Here is an 18,007-nt window from a genome sequence, read left to right as displayed (position 1 = left end):
CGTTGTTTGTTCATTTAAAGATATTATATGTAGAAAATTGTGTGACATAAAAAGTTAGGTTATTACACGACGAGATTAATGTGTCAGAAAAGCATTAAAAGCCATGTACATTTAATTTTTTTTTGGAATATCTAGAATATTCATCTTTAAAAAGTGGAAAATAGAAAATATTGTTTGTAATTTATATAATAAGCAGTTACAAAAGAAAGGTAAACCGCTCACTAAATTCAAATCTTTGTAATTTGAAAGTATTGCCTAAGACCTATTTTTAAACAACGTAAAGAAAATAAGAATCCTTCAGATTCTTCAGTCAACGTATTCCATATTTCATCTTTATTGTATTTTAGTGACATTTGTCTCAATTTATTTCAACTTAAAATGATCATGTCATTTCATTTTTTTATTGTTGTTCAATTTAAATTTTATTGCAAGTTTGGATAATTAAAAATTTATCACTGTTACTTAAATTTTGTTAAAGTGTCATTTCAAAAACAATTCAGATTTCCCAACCTATTCTAGGCCAATTAGAGAATTTTCGTATATTATTTCGAAATAATTGGGAACCTAGCTGAGCTGACCCTCACAGATACAGTTATTAGTATTTATAGTAAATTTTTCCATTCTACATTTGCATAAATTCTTTTAGTCTGATGATTAAATTAATTTATGCAACAATTTTATTTGCTTATCGAAGTGACGGCCAGTACAGCTGTTTCCCAATAAAACTACAATAGTGATTTTATTTCAGCCATGCAGCAAGTGAATATTCTTTGTAAATTTGTTCTGATTAACTACGCACCTATTTTCCTAGCACTCTGGAGGACCGTATGGGGAAAATAGGATTATAAAAATCGAGCCTCGTGCGGTGTAAATCAGGCTTTCATGAATCAACGCACGTATCTTCAAGTTTCTGCTTTTTAGGCATGTTATATCTTGCCAGAGCGGCGAGTAAATATGCAAAAAAACAATTTGCATATTCATAAATAGTATTTGGCGAACCCGAACATAATTTTTATGAAATTATTCAAATAAAATTTCACAACTAAGACTGGAAATCAAATTTATCTTGTCATAAATTTGATTCCCCCAGCATTACAAATTCCGCCTCCGAACTAGGACTCGAACACCGTTACAAACAAATGGCGCAGATCGAACAGGAACCCGAAGCGTAGTTAATTAGTTCCGAACAATTAACTAATAAATTAATAGAAATCACGAGTCAATATCCGTTATTATTTTTGGTAATCGGTATTCTTCAAAAAAAAAAAAAAGAAAGAAAAGAAAAAGATATGATCCAATATAGAACGAGACACGTTCTATTCCCCCTCTCCAATTTACTTTCTTTTTCAGGGTGTACGACAGAAAGATTACATCTATAGTAGTGTAGCAAGAAAAGGAAGTTACAAAGCGTAGAATAGAGTAAATATTCCGAGAGAATATGACAAAATAATTGACAAACATATTCGGCGACGGTCACCTAAAAAAAAAAATCTTGAAAAGTGAAACAGTTCAAGTTAAAGCGCTTCACTATTCAGAAACTTTCGTGAGAAATTAGTGACTGTAAAAAAATAAATAAATAAATAAATAAATAAGAAACCGAAAAGAAAGGAATACAATTTAATTCTTTTAGTGTTTCTGTCAATTCATAACCAGGAGAAATAAAATTTGGTACGTTTTCTTAATTAAAAAGAAGAAGAAGACGAAAATGGCAATGGTTCATTTGTTTATTGTGTGAAATGAAAGTGAGAAGAAATAGATGGCAATTAAATCACAAGTAAGAACAGGAAAGCCAGAAGGTAAATTAGATAAAGTAAGCATATATTTTTTTTGGTACACGCATATATGTATATTGTATTCTTTTTTCTTTGTTTTAGCATAGTGATATTCAATCTTAGTCAATAGGAAATTAATATTTTAATTCATAATTATATTCAGTGATTTATGTGAATTGGTATTAAGCATATTTATTTTAATTCCCAAATAATGTAAATAAGTGCGTTATACATATATCTATACATGTTTATAATTGTTATTATTAGTATTAACATAGTGAACATAAGGAACGAGATTGAATTGGATTAGTGTTTGATTGAGTGACTCCGAGCTAGGCACTATACTTTTAATGAAAGAATAAATAAACAAATAGGTGTGTGTAAGTTGAGTTTCAAAGTTGTCTTGTGGATCAAAGTAATTTTATGCATGTTAGCATAAGGAACTGCATGGTCATCATAACTGTCTTCAAGTCTGCTCGTGTTTTTCTTTTTCTTAAATAATAATTTGTCATAGTAGTTCATTATTTTAGTTGCAGTCCCCACAATACGAAGAAATGGAGAGTAAAATACCTCCAGGACACGTACTCACCGAGTATGGCCCAATGCCCATAGAGATGCCATCATGGTTTCCACTGTTCATGGAGTTCGAAAGGAAATTACAAGAAGAACGAGAACAGCGAAAGAAAGAACGTGAGGAGCAGAAGAAAAAGAAAAAAGAAGAACGAGAACAGCAAAAGAAAGAACGTGAGGAGCAGAAGAAAAAGAAAGAAGAAGAACGAGAAGAAGAAAGGAAATTTAACGAAGAGCAACAGAAAAAGAAAGAAGAAGAACGAGAAGAAGAGAGGAAATTTTACGAAGAGCAACAGAAAAAGAAAGAAGAAGAACGAGAAGAAGAAAGGAAATTTTACGAAGAGCAACTAGAGATACTTCGAACATTTAACAGGAAATTAAAAGAACAAAATAAGGAGCTTGAAGAACAACGAGAAGAACGGGAAAAGCTTATGAAGGAGCGAAAGGAGCCCGATGAAATACGAGAGGCACCACTTCAGGAGAAAGACCTGCAAAATCTTGAAGTTATACAGGAACAAGAAAACCAGCAGTCAAACTCCCTGACTAAGCAGCTCAATCAAATTGTGGAAAGGAATGAATTAGAAGCGATTATGCTAGATGAATCTCCTCCAAATCAGATAGTAAAGGATTTAGGACAGGAGACCAAGCGGACTTACCCAGCTGTGGACATATGTACAAGTGTTCCAACCATCTGCAAAACGCTCAAGGTGAAGCGTAAGCTGCGCGGAAAGACAGTTCCAGGAAGAATCAGAGTCGAACCAAGACTCGAGAAGTGCTTCAAGGTGCGAAACTCTTATGAAAGTCAAAGAGAACGGGATCGTTGTTCTCCATATGGAAGAAGAAATGAGCAGCACAGGCCTCACAAGGAAATGTCTTCATACGAAGAAGAAGACACTCGCAATTCTGATGCTAAAGGAAGATTCCGATACATGAATGAAAGTTATCACTGTGATCCAGGTGATGCAAATGATTACCACAGTCGTCAAGTAAACGCAGTATCCAGCCAGAAAGGGAATGATGAGAATTGGCAAGACGACCTGACTCCAATATGGTTCACTCCACATGGTAAAGGTCACAGTACAGCAGACCATATGGATCGGAAAGGTCGAAATGATCCTCATGTTATACAGATCGTTCAAGTCAAGATAGTTCAAAGTAAAGAAATGCCCGATGACAACTGGCGAGAAGGAACCAGTTTACCATGGTACAGCTTACCTGAAAGACATAAAAGTACCAAAGATGACTTGAATGGTACAATCAGTGCTACCATTCAACCAACTATGATATGGGCATGTTAGAACCAGACGAGTGGTCCAGGGTTCGAGGTTATGGTCAGAAAAAGCATGCCAGGAAGCAGCCTAATGTCAATGATGACGGCATGGAAGCAACTCATATTAATGGCCATGAAAATTGTGCATAAAAAAAATACAACATTTGAAGCGATGATAGAAGAACCTAACAATTACATAAAGGACTACTGCAAGAAATGTAAACGAGAAATTTTTAGTATGGCATACCTCACTTGAATAACTCATCCTAGTAAAAGATGAAGGACAAACACCATAATGTTAAAGAAAATTTTATTAATCAGCGTATTCTTAAAGCAAATGTCGGACGTTAGGAAGTGAAGTCAATATGGATACAGAGGACAGATGGAAAAAGATATCCGCCAAAAGTGCGATACTTATTATTGAAACCGGCGTAGGAGACACGATATTTGATATGCACCTGAATGTGCCTAGAGATACGTACATGTACATGTATAGGTAGAGAGCCATCGGAAGAGAGAAATTCCCGATTCGAGCTCTGAAGTGGAGTTTTGCGTTTGGAGCAAGAGACTCAACGCACCCCTTCCCCTTGGTGATGATAGCTGTGATGAACGCGCCGAGCTAAAGGTTAATGAGCTCTGAGCTGCGAGCAGCCACCAAAAATTTAGCAGTTTTAGTATATTGATGCATGCAATATGAAACATTGTCCTCAAGAGATAGTGCTCCTAATATCAAGACGTTTTATAGTGCAGCCGGATAACGAAAACTCAAGTGCGAGCAATGGCTTTGCCCTCGCCTGAGGAGGAAATCTGCCTCCAGAAAATTCTCTGAATACTAATGTCATTCTTTCCAGTAGTCCAAGACGCTGAAGAATGAATAAAAAGGGATATTGTTTTGCCACCTAGAGCAGCCAACATTCTTGCAGAAGCAGTAGTATAAACGCCCAAATAAAATGAAAGAACAATTCCACAAGAGGATTAGAGTTAACATCATCAGAATTTCTTGAAGCATGCCTTGAAAGCTTGTGTTTGGCAGCTTAAAATTGACCAAAAACTCGACACCCGAGACTTCGCATAAAAAAAAAAAAAATAAGAATTTTCACCAAAAGTCATTAGGGTTAGGATTTTTATGTAATGTTATTTTTGTACCTAGAATTTGTAACACAATGCGCAACGTCACTTACATACTTTCTCTTAGGATGGAGATCTGCTTCAACTACGTTGCATCATCTGCTCCATCTTAGGAGGGGGGTAATTGTGACAGTTGCTATTGTGACCCAATTAATTAGTAAATCATTTATTAGTATATTCCTTAGTGCATATTTTGAAACATCATTTTTCTTTTAAAATGAAGAATCTGTATTTCTGTTTTCCTTCAAACGCGTATTTTTTTATTTGCTTTCCAACGGTATCCACCCTTTCAGCGGTAAATGGGACACCTGAGCAACGGAACTCTTTAAAAGTCTTTATTCACCACGACCACCCACAGCCAGGAGACACACTCAAGTTCCATTGTAAAGCTAGACAGTTTGTCTAGAAAGAGAATCTTCACAATAGCTATCGTAGAAAAGAGGTATATTCGCAAGCACATGATAAAACCGAAGAAACCACACCGGCACGATATTGCAAGCTAGAAGTCCATTAGCACATTTTAACATTTTAGGAAGAAAGAAAAGGCAGCGTACAAACAACAACCTATTTTGGCAAATTTTAAAATTTTAAAACTGGAATTGGGAGAACATACGTTACTTTTTTTAATAGAAAGACGGTTGCAAGATACTAAAAGAAAGGGCAGTTAAGTTTGAGAAGTGACACCGACAACACGCATACCGAACTCACACACACATACACAATTTTATTCACTACTTTTTTTTTATCGTGTTGAACAACCATATACAATGAAGTGCTAAACACACAGTAGTGCCGCAACGAGTTCACTCATAAAAACACTGATACAATTAAATCAAATTCCGAACGTTCTTACAATCATACACTTTTTTGCATTTATATCGACTTATAACGGAGTGCAACGAAAATTTAATTTGTGACTGTGACCAATTGTGATAATCGTGATTAACATATATACGGATACATTATTTGTTAATCAGTTTACGGATACATAATTTGTTAATCAGTGTATCAGTTGGATTCACCAATATTGGACTTCTATAATCACTTTGACCGAGACAACCTATGAAAAGACGCCGAGACGCCTAGATATGAGGAGGAATTTGGATGCTTCAGTCCGATGATGACGTCCTAAACATCCAGAGAGAGCCAAAGGCCTAAGGAGGAGAGCGTCAGAGATCGGCGGGTGACCATACACATCTCGGGAGTTGAACGGGATGCTGCAGTCACATGAACACAGGAACTTGAGTGTTGTAAGTGGTCATTTCGTGGTGAATAAAAGTGGTAGAGACTATCGAAAACTAAGCTTCAACATGGGAATCCACTGGAAGGTAGGACTAAACCTTTATATTAAATTTTCAATTTGGAATTTGTTGCCACATTACCGTGGGCGAGCGCATCCTCTTACCTTGGCCAAATTCACTAATGTATCGAAACGAGAATTGAATCGTGGTAATCCGGCCTTGACGGACTGAACAGTTATCTTTTATTATTATTTTTTAAGAAACTATAACTGAAATCGATATTTTAAAATTTATTTGTGATTAACTTTTGTCATTTTAACCATTTATATTCACACAGCTAATTAGTGTTAGATTCTGAAAATTATCTCCTTATATTCTAAATGTTAGCGTTGTTTGTTCATTTAAAGATATTATATGTAGAAAATTGTGTGACATAAAAAGTTAGGTTATTACACGACGAGATTAATGTGTCAGAAAAGCATTACTATTCAAGTATTAATTGGATGAATGATCTTTATGTTTTCATGTATTTCTATCAAAAGATTTTTTTATTTACATACCCAGAAAGCTCGTAATTGTCAGTTAGAAGACGAGTGTAATCTGTTTGCTAGATATAGGTATTTTCATTTGTATTGACAGAGTGTACCTAAATTGAAAGGCATAGAGTATAATTCTTGCCCTAAGCATGTAAATAGAGAAAGATTTCATTAGGAGAAAATTAACTCGTAAATAAGCAACTAAACATAAAAAAAAGACATCTGTCTGCGCAAACGCCGCACAGACAGATCTTCATAATTATGAAGTAAAATATTGCGCAAAGTAAAATAAACAAATATAAGGTACCGACGTTTAGAAAGAAATATTGGCCAAGTTAAGTATAAACTCTTATATCTATATATGTGTTCTAGTAATCATTGTGTATATATCATATGACTATCTAGTATATGTGTCCAAGTATATATAATTGTTTGTTTTTATATTACAATGTATTTTTCTTATTATTGGATATTATTATTATCTTAGAGCTATACATATGTGTTGAGAATTTTCAATTTAAAGTAGACAGTTAAAGTCAAATCAGTGCACTGCTCAAATCAAAGCTTTCACTATCTTTTCATCTTTAATTAATCTAAATAATAGTCATCTTGCTAGCATTCTAAATCATCTAATTTTCCCACCTTCGTCAATGATCTATTTCTCAAGCATACTTTTTTTTTTATTACTTTCTCTTTCTGCGGTTGATGAATAAAATATTGTCTTCTGGACTAAATAAATCACGCAAAGGGTTATATCAGAAAGATGAAACAATGATGCCATGTACATTTATTTTTTTTTTTTTGGAATATCTAGAATATTCATCTTTAAAAAGTGGAAAATAGAAAATATTGTTTGTAATTTATATAATAAGCAGTTACAAAAGAAAGGTAAACCGCTCACTAAATTCAAATCTTTGTAATTTGAAAGTATTGCCTAAGACCTATTTTTAAACAACGTAAAGAAAATAAGAATCCTTCAGATTCTTCAGTCAACGTATTCCATATTTCATCTTTATTGTATTTTAGTGACATTTGTCTCAATTTATTTCAACTTAAAATGATCATGTCATTTCATTTTTTTATTGTTGTTCAATTTAAATTTTATTGCAAGTTTGGATAATTAAAAATTTATCACTGTTACTTAAATTTTGTTAAAGTGTCATTTCAAAAACAATTCAGATTTCCCAACCTATTCTAGGCCAATTAGAGAATTTTCGTATATTATTTCGAAATAATTGGGAACCTAGCTGAGCTGACCCTCACAGATACAGTTATTAGTATTTATAGTAAATTTTTCCATTCTACATTTGCATAAATTCTTTTAGTCTGATGATTAAATTAATTTATGCAACAATTTTATTTGCTTATCGAAGTGACGGCCAGTACAGCTGTTTCCCAATAAAACTACAATAGTGATTTTATTTCAGCCATGCAGCAAGTGAATATTCTTTGTAAATTTGTTCTGATTAACTACGCACCTATTTTCCTAGCACTCTGGAGGACCGTATGGGGAAAATAGGATTATAAAAATCGAGCCTCGTGCGGTGTAAATCAGGCTTTCATGAATCAACGCACGTATCTTCAAGTTTCTGCTTTTTAGGCATGTTATATCTTGCCAGAGCGGCGAGTAAATATGCAAAAAAACAATTTGCATATTCATAAATAGTATTTGGCGAACCCGAACATAATTTTTATGAAATTATTCAAATAAAATTTCACAACTAAGACTGGAAATCAAATTTATCTTGTCATAAATTTGATTCCCCCAGCATTACAAATTCCGCCCCCGAACTAGGACTCGAACACCGTTACAAGCTTAAATTTAAGTAAGTTTCTTTCGTTGAAGTTTCCATGCATTTATTTGTTGTTTACGTATTTAATATTTTCAATGAATTAGTGAGACTGTTTCTAAAATGTTGACTATTATTACTGTGACTACTCATCTTAATGGCCCTTTCCATGTTGCTACCAATATTTTAATGCCAGTTGCCTAAATCCAAAGCAAGAAAAGATGGATACGAATGGATTTTTATCACGGTCGCTCTCCCACGGGGACTAATTAAGCACGTGCTTTCTCAGCTGGCATTGAAAGAAGTGGATGCAGGTCTTCATGCCATTCAGTATCCCTAATTCCAATGACTCATCCTTCTTCTGTTCAATCACTGTCCACTCTACTGGGTACTTACTCACAAAGTACAATCACCTCTCGTACACAATAATTAAAAGACAGCGACCGTGTTTCTCCTGAAATGACGCAGGAATGGGTAGATGCAAAATATTTTACTTGAAAATAAGTTGAAGGACTCCAACACTGGCGAATCTAGAAGATAAAAATGGGGGGCGCAGTCAGAACCCAGACTATGATAGGCAGTGGCGGATCCAGGATATGATTAAGGGAGGGGCTAAACCATAGTTTGCAGCTTTGTTCACTGTAAACCAGAATTGGAGGCCATTTTATCCAGTGTATACCTCAGCGTCAAGGAGGGCTATAGCACCTACGGCCCCTTCCTTGGATCCGCGCCTGATGATAGGTATATTATGTGTTTAATATAACTAACTAACTAACTCTATGGCCTATGGAACCCGAAGGTTCAATGCCGTGTTCACAAAATCTCTCCATTGACTTCTATCCTTAGCTAACTGGATCCAGTTTCTACTTTGTATTCCAATCTCAACGAGACACATCTTAATATTTTTCTCCCATCTGCGCCTAGGTCTTCCTAATGGTCGTTTTCCGATTGGCCTTCCAGTCAAGACTTTTAAAGCATTTCTACTTTCTTCCATTCTAGCTACATGACCCGCCCACCTAAGCCTTCTAGACTTGACGACCCTAACAATGTTGGGTAAACCATATAAATTATGTAGTTCCTCGTTATGAAGTTTCCGCCATTCCCCATTCCCGTTCCTCTTTGGTCCATGTGTTTAATATAAACTTCCAAAATTACATAAATAATAAATTATTTTTGACACTCAAAAAACTGGGAGATCTTAGACATCCCGACTCCGGGCTTCATCCCCCACTGGACTGCAAACTAAAGACTAAACCGAAGATGATAAAGAACTGAGTTTCGTTTCGGATTGTAAAACTATGGGGCTTTAATAATGGTCTACTAGTTAGGTTTCAATGGAGGGAAAAGTTCGAAGATGCAATATTTTCTTTGAACACCGAACAAATATAAACGACTAACGGTGTAACATTTACAAAATGCAAGCAACTATTAATATGGTATTTTCTCAATTATTACTGATAACGGAAGTGTAGTAGATTTCTACCACTTCCGGTATTAGTAGAGAGATTAGAGAGATGGAATTGATTGATTGCAGAAACCACTTCCAGTTATATATTACCATTTCTACTCTATTGCTATCAACGTTAAAAATCGGAGGTGGTTAGTGATGCGCACGAGTTGAGACCTGTCTCGAATCTCGATTCGACTCGACTCGAAATCGAGTCGAGACACACTGTGTAAAATTCGAGACAAACATATTACTTGACTCGAATTTTCGAGTCGAGACTGCTCCTAAAAATCGCGACTCGACTTGAATGTCTCGAAAATCTTTTTATAATTTTTAATATTATTTTGAAGAAACTATTCACTCAGAAACAGCCTTGGAACTAATTCCAGCATTTATTATTTTAGAAAGGTACAGAACGCATAAACTTAATACTTAATCTTTCGACATCAAGATTTAATTTTCAGCTTAATTCAGTTACTTAAAACTAATAATTAATGTCTTGATATTTGATTGTACTTCAAATATAACAATAATAATAATATTTGATTATCTAGTTTGTATAAAACTATTATTACTAGCCTATATCTAGTTTGTATAAAACTATTGCGATAAAGTGAGCTTCATAAATTCTCTGAATGAGCAATTGGCAGTCTGTAGTAAATTAGCATAGTTATAATTACTGTGTTTATGTTCGCATGAACGCAATAGGGTATGAACCTGTCTGTGCACATGTGGTGCCAAACGACCTACCAAGGATCATTGCGTCCATGCCAAGACGCGTCGCGCCGTTGTTATCCGTGCCAAAGGTGCACATATTGACAATTAGGTAGGTAGTCATAATGTTCTGGCTGATGTATGTGTAAATTTTAACACGTATATTTTGTCTCGACTCGTATTTCGAGACGTCTCGTCTCGAATCCGAGCTGAGTCGACACAGAAACTGTCGAGTCGAGACAAACATATTTTCGAGTCGAGACAGGCTTAAATCTTGACTCGACTCGACTCGTGCGCATCCCTAGAGGTGGTTGACTTCTGTGATATCTATTTTGAATCAAAAATTAATAGATAAGGTGATATCTGTTCTTAGAACATAAAATCAATTCGAGAATAACCGCTTCTCGTTATCCGCCCATCCGGGAGGCAAAAAACTCAAGAACTCGTTGATAGATTACTATCCATGGGCGTATCTGGCGGTGGGGGCGAGGGGGACGCGTCCCCCTCAATATTTTGAAGTACAAAATATTCAATATTTTATTCTACTTTATTTACTAACGACAGAATAACATATAAATAATAATTACGCTATTTGGAATATAATATTCAGGCTATGAAAGGATTATAAGGATTATAACAGACTTTTTGATATACCTCAGGCCGTCCGTGAAGATAAGTAGAAAGCTAACAAATGGAATCGAAGAAAATAAAGAGGTTGGGCTTGGTAGTACCATTTAAATCACTTTCCTTGATGTCCCCCCATTCCCCAAATTTTACATGCCAGAGACGCCAGTGTACACTATCTATTTTGAGCAGAATGTAGAGGATCAGAATTAATGGAGGAATTGAGGTGATTTATCCACAGGAAGTGCTTCCGGTTTGTACGTTGATTGCTATGAAATAAAAACGAAAAACAGATAGCGAGAAATAGTTATCTGTAATCAATTAAGTGTCCCAAAAATATATTTATTTCCATTCTTAATTCAGTACTAAAACCGGAAGTTATAGATATCCACTATAACTTTCTGTTTCAAATCAGATCTACAATAATAATAATAATAATAATAATAATAATAATAATAATAATAATAATAATAATAATAATAATAATAATAAAATAGCAACAGGCCGTTTTTAACAAATTTAGCGTTCTAAGAATAGGCACCATCCTCTCTCTTAACTCTCCATTCAAACCGGAAGTGACATAAACCAACCACTTCTAGTTTTAACGTTGATTGCTGCTAGCAGTGGGTAAAAGTGGATCTGAAAAGTAGGGGGATGCTTGACGGCAAGTTTGACTTACTTGCGGTCTATCTTTGCCCATTGTAATTTTTTTTTAGAAACAGGGGGGACGACACAGATATTTTCTGGAAGTGGGGAGATGACGTTCCCCCGCGTTCCCTCTCAGTTTTACTCCAGATTGCTAAAGTAAAAACAGTAATATATAGCGAGAAGCGGATTTTCGCAAACAATTAAGCGTCAAAAGAGTATATTCCTTCTCCACTCTAATCACTCCACTAAAATAAAAGTGGTAAATCACTACCACTTGCGGGTTTCAACATTAATTAAGAAAATATCGCGCTTTAATTAATTGAGAAACTTCTTCACAAAATATGGATAACCATAGTACTTATTAAAACATATTTTTTAAAAAAAATCAAAGAACATTGGTTGTATGGCATGTACAATTTTGTAGATTTTAAGGTGTATTTTCATCCAACTGGAACGGCGTACATAATGTAAAACAAAAAACTTCTACAGCAGAGGAGTCAGCATTTCGTTCTGCTAAAGTGACGGAAAGTTTTTGCAGTTGTCGCACTTTTATTAAGAGACAAAACAACTTTTGTGTAGTTTTGTTAACCCCTTGCTGTGTCTACTTCTCCCGTCTGAAGCATATGTGAAATATCTTCCCCCTGTACTCCTGAGTTATCCAACAGACTTTTGAGGATAAAGACGCAATTTAGGAAGGGAGCTGCTTTCAAAAGCGGCTGCACAGAGGTCCACGTGTGACATTTTACTCATTCCCTCTCTCTTTATAAGATGAACAAAGTTTTGAGGAAATTCTTTGCGAGCTGTGTGACATGTGGAGAATCTGGCCTTCACAGTAAACAAGGCGGGACTTCACACAGACATTCTCTGCCACGTAGAAACTTACAAGCAAGCAACACTACGGAAATTTAAAGAAAAAATGGAAGCTTCATAATATGGATTTCGAAAAGAATGAGGATTACCTGGTTGGAAGGAAATTTCAAAGAGCAAGTGAAGAAAACGCAAAGCGATGTTGATAAAGTTGTTGAAAAAAGAGCAACATTGAAGATACACAAAGAGGGGAAAAACTAGTTGGGACATTGTTTTGTCTAAAGATGTCTCAATGATAAATTTAAATAAAAGTTGAGATATACAGATAGTATCAAAATAATGGAAACAGTTGGAAAATTTAACTTACCAGATTAATGGTATTGGGCCACTTTCCGTCATCAGAGCAACTTCGATGCGACATGGAAGAGAGTCTTAAAAGTCGTGAATGGTAGCGACTAAAATGTTACACCATTCTGGATGCAGAGTATCACTCACTGTCGTTCCGTGAGAGTAGATAGAAGCGGAAATCTGCCCTCTCCCTCAGGTTCGGGAATTGGGTTGGCCGGAGGAGGTGTTAACTTGTAACCGATGTTCCTCAAACCACGCAACAATATCCTCAGCTGTGTGAATGGGGACATTAATAGAAATGTTGTTTCCTTAAATGTGATGCCATTAGCCAGAAATAGCATCTGCACTGTAGAATGACAACGATCCTATAAAATGACACAATCAGAGCAGTGCTGTGATTGGTAAGTGCACCACTGAAATCCAGAATCCCGGTAAGTGGCCCAGAGCCACTTCCGTGTTCCATGTAGTGTTGTCAACGCCTCGAGCGGCTCGGCTCACAGTTCAGTCATCACCGAGCCGAGCCGAGAAGTGAGCCGAGCCAACAGCTCACCCAACCGAGCCGGCTCGAGCCGATGGCTCACTTGAGTTGAGCCGAAGCGAGCCGATGGCTCACCCGAGCGAGCCGAGTCGAACCGAGCCGGCTCGAACTGATGGCTCACCTGAGCTGAGCCGAACCAAGCCGATAGATCATCGCAACCGAGCGGATGGCTCAGTTGAACTGAGCCGAGCCGGTTGACATCACAAGTTCCATGGTTGTGGGGAGACACACGAACCTAAAATTACTATCACTCTTAAACTTTAAATTTGAATATCTTTCAGTTAACGCTTTCAGACTTGTCGTATCTCTTGTAATACTTCTAAGAATACCCACAGACAATACAGACTGTGGTTAATGAGAAATGAAATCTTTCAGTTTAACATCCCACGATAGGCTAAGGGAGACGATGATTAAAGCAATTGAATGATAATGGAAGAATTGATGGAATGAAAAAACGGAACGAAACGAGAGTATCCCAAGAAAACTCACTGACAGACGTTTTTGATCACAAACTTACATGGCCAGGAATCGAACCACGGACATTACGCATCAGAGATAAGCGCCTTACCCCTGAGCCACCATGCTCTCCACCACAGTTAATGTGATATAATTACTTAAAATTATCGCTAACTGAACAACTATCATTTTAATTATATTTCAGTTACTGTCTTAAGAGTTGTACGTATTTCGTATAAAGGAAATTCGTGTCATAATCCATTGAATTATGACAGGACTAGGAAACTGTAAACTGATTCTTTATCTTGACCGGGCCTGAACCAGAGTTCCTTGGCATTAAGGCTGACTGAACTTCCATGTGGCTCCCTTAGAAATAACTTCGACAGCTAATCCTTTTCCAAATATATTGAAGGAATTTTCATTCTCCTGTTTGACCTTCCACGAATTTCGTTCAACATCAATATATATATGCAGTTTGGTTCTGAAAATAGAAACTTTTCATTGATTTTGATATTAGTTGATTCGTTTGTGTTTTTACAATGCTTTTTCTTTTCTGAGAACGTCCCAAGTTCAAAGACAAAAGCGCTTTTTTTTATATATCGCATGAATGTTGTAGTTCCAATTCGTGATGCGCCTAACTGTTCTTATTCAGTCTAAAGAAGATGTCATTTCTCTTAAGCGATTGAAGCCCTCCTTAAAATATTCATTCACAATTTTACAATTCTTTGTATCTAGGTGGAAAGTTCTGTGCTCAAAACATGACGCGGTTTTCGTGTTTGAACTGTTTTTTCTTTGTTCTGGTATTTTTCTTCGTAGAACACGAACGGTTCTCATTCTCAACTCAATACTAATATTAATAACAGTAATAAATTTTGAAAAATGAACTACCTGTTATTAATCGTCATTTGAGAAGCACTTCTCACAAAGTGTAGGAAAATTTTTAATGGAAATTTTGTTAAATTTCAGTAAAATATAGAGAAAATTATTCATTATTTATTAATATTATACAGCTGAGCACAAGGTTATTTTAGAGGTAGCTCAATAAAATGGGTTACGTACGGTTCACGTCCGTCAGTACTTCCGGTAATACTTTCCCTGGTAGTTCAGTTGATAGGATAGGTCAAGCATGACTTACTTCCATCAGTATCCTCGGTATTACTTTTCTGGTAGTCCAGTAGACGGGATAACCATTACTTATTTCCATCAGTATTCCCGGTATTATTTTTTTTCTGGTGGCCCAATGGATGGGTTAAGCATGACTTACTTCCATCGGTACTTCCGGCATTATTTTTCTGGTAGTCCAGTAGATGGGTTAAGCATGATTTACTTCCGTCAGTACTACTGGTATTATTTTTGCCGGTGGATTCCAAAGAAATAATCCAAATATGTTGCATACAATGGTTATGGTTGCACTGTACTATGGGCATTATAATGCTTACTTCAAGGAACATCACATTCATAGTGATTTTGTTGTAAATGTTAAAGGAAAGCTTGCACGAGTCATTTTAACATGAATTCGATCGAAGTTCTGCGGCAAAATGTAGTTAAAATTTAGCTCTTTCATTCTGCAGCTATGATTTTTCAGACTGTGTGTGATGCATAGTCAGCGCATTTGCTTCAAATATTCTGATTTTCTAGACCGGAATTTGATACCATTTTATGCACAACGATAGTTGTTTTACAATATCAAGCCACCATTGGTAAGTTTTGCCCCACAGAGAATCGAACCATGGGCCACACGAACTGAAGGGACTCTTAACTAGCGCCGTAACTTGAAACTTTTTCTGTGAGGACAATCACTAATATTTGGCCTTCTGTAGCAAAAAAAAAAAAAAAAAAAAAAAAAAGAAGAAGAAGAAGTTGGCCTCTCCTACAAAATACGAAATATGCGCCCCTAAAGTTTAAAACCTTGCATATTTTTATTACTTCTAGAACTCCAGTTAGTGTTTCACTGAAGTAGGACTCAAACCCCCATCTTAAAATTTACGCATCGCAACGTAATGCAAATACTAATAATAATAAAAATAGTTATAACTGCAATGTAGACTATCGCAAAGTACAATGGAAATTTTGCGTTTGTTTGACGCAAACTGTTACAGAATGAGGCTCCAGAATGCATTTATGCTTCATCTTAAAGAGTTAAAATTTGCTTTAGTGATGGGGCAGCAACAACGTCTTAAATTATTTTCCATTTTTTGGAAATGGTTTGCTCTTTCCATTCCATGCTTTACAAATCAGGTCCAGGCGTTATATCTCTTTTAACTTAAAGCCTTAAGAAATGTTTATTATTTCTGGATGTCCCAGTAATAGAAATGGGACCAGATCATGCTTTCATTTTTTTTCTGTGTGAACCGTTCTATGCTTCATTTATACATTCGTGTTCGTAATGTGTCATATAGAATAATAAGTGTTATATTGAAATAATCCCCCTCAAACGTCAGGAAAGTTAAATGGGAGGGCTGTTTCCCCCCAGAAGCTACTCCCCTGCCTCTGACGACTATTCGAAAACACGAAACCACTATAGTTACTGAAAATAGTAATGGCAATTGAAACTCAAAATTTAACTTACATGTAACGCACTCGCAACACCTTACTTGTTATTACTTAACATCAGTAACCAAATTCTTCAACTGACTTAGCAGCGAAAAGATTTGGTCTCGTAAGTAAGTACCTAATCTCTCCTATCAGACAATGAATTTGCTTTAAATAGATTTTACATATTAAAGTAGACAGAACTAGAACGTTCAGTGAAACCCTTGCTCTTACGCAACCACATATATGCTGCTGTAATGTGGGTTGCAGTACATTTTAGGAGTAATTGTTTTCCCATCACCCCAGTTGTCACTGATATTTTCATTGCCTCACCCATCAGTGTATAGATTAAGTTTACGAGAGGAATTTACGGAAACTTAGACTTCCAAACTATGCTATGTGTAAGTATCGACGTCTTATAGAACGACTTTGTCCGTCCATCAGTCTGTTGACAAGCATCAGAGCATAAACGGTAAAATATATCGTGAAGCATTTTTTCAAATTGATTTATCGTCCCAAGAATAGGTACTATTTATATCTTCTCCGCTCACCCTGTATTCAAACCGAAAATGGTAAAAATGAATCATTTCCACTTTCAACTTTGATCGCCATAGAACAGAAATGGAAATAGATAGCGATAAGATGTTTTTTTGTTGTTTTTTTTATTGTTTTTCTAAATCAATTAAGTGACTCAAGTAAACTTACCCGCAAAATTCTACCGAATTAACAAGTACTTTCGGTTTAAATATTAATTTACGTACAGTAAAAACCATCAGAAATATCGTGACGCGGTTTTCTGGAGTCGATTCATTGTTCCAAGAAAAGATTCCATGTCCTCCGTTAGTCCTTTATTCAAACCGAATGTGGTGACAATCAACCACTTCCGGTTTCAACATTAACTGCCATAGAACTAAAACTTGTAATAGATTGTCATAATAGGCTTCTTGAATTCATCTCATATATATATATATATATATATATATATATATATATATATATATATATATATATATATATATATATATATATATAGTGGCGGGTCCAAGGGGACTATAGGGGCTATAGCCCCTCCTTGACGCTTAGGTATACACTGGATAAAATGGGCTTCAATCCTGCTTTGCACTGGATAAAACGGCAAAATATGGTTTAGCTCCTCCCTTGATTATATCCTGGATCCGCCCCCGTATATATATATATCATCTTCATCCGTATTGCTCTACTGAAAATGAAAGTGGTAGAAATTTATTCCTTAAGAGGTTTCATCTCTCACTATTACGCTATTGCAATTTGAAGTTATAGATCTGTTTCAAGAAGTCTAACGTAACTTTAAAACTGTGAAAATATTTTATTATTATTATTATTATTAGTAGTAGTAGTAGTAGTAGTAGTAGTAGTAGTAGTAGTAGTAGTAGTAGTAGTAGTAGAAAAATTGGAAACTTCAGTTCATATGGAAAACCGAAATATTAAAGAAATTTTCCTGAAACACAACAAACATCACATCTTATGTGAGTGAGAGAATTGGGTATATATATATATATATATATATATATATATATATATATATGTGTGTGTGTGTGTGTGTGTGT

General features: G+C 35.6%; 1 protein-coding gene and 1 long non-coding RNA gene across 11 annotated transcripts in view; one reads left to right on the top strand and one right to left on the bottom strand.

The window, feature by feature from the left end:
- LOC145682054 (uncharacterized) overlaps nucleotides 1-13,021 on the bottom strand; it is an 83,490-nt gene extending 70,469 nt beyond the window's left edge. Inside the window, exon 1 of the long non-coding RNA XR_014130885.1 lies at nucleotides 12,915-13,021. This is a non-coding gene — a long non-coding RNA (uncharacterized LOC145682054). The remainder of the gene's footprint in view (nucleotides 1-12,914) is intronic.
- The window catches only part of sick (sickie), a 1,461,343-nt gene that overhangs the window by 288,590 nt on the left and 1,154,746 nt on the right, over nucleotides 1-18,007 (top strand). The window lies entirely within an intron of this gene.

This window comes from Thermobia domestica, chromosome 3 (genome assembly GCF_964235325.1).
Source record: "Thermobia domestica chromosome 3, izTheDome1.hap1.1, whole genome shotgun sequence".
Taxonomy (NCBI): Eukaryota; Metazoa; Arthropoda; class Insecta; order Zygentoma; family Lepismatidae; genus Thermobia; species Thermobia domestica.
This window is presented reverse-complemented; position numbering and strand designations above follow the sequence as displayed.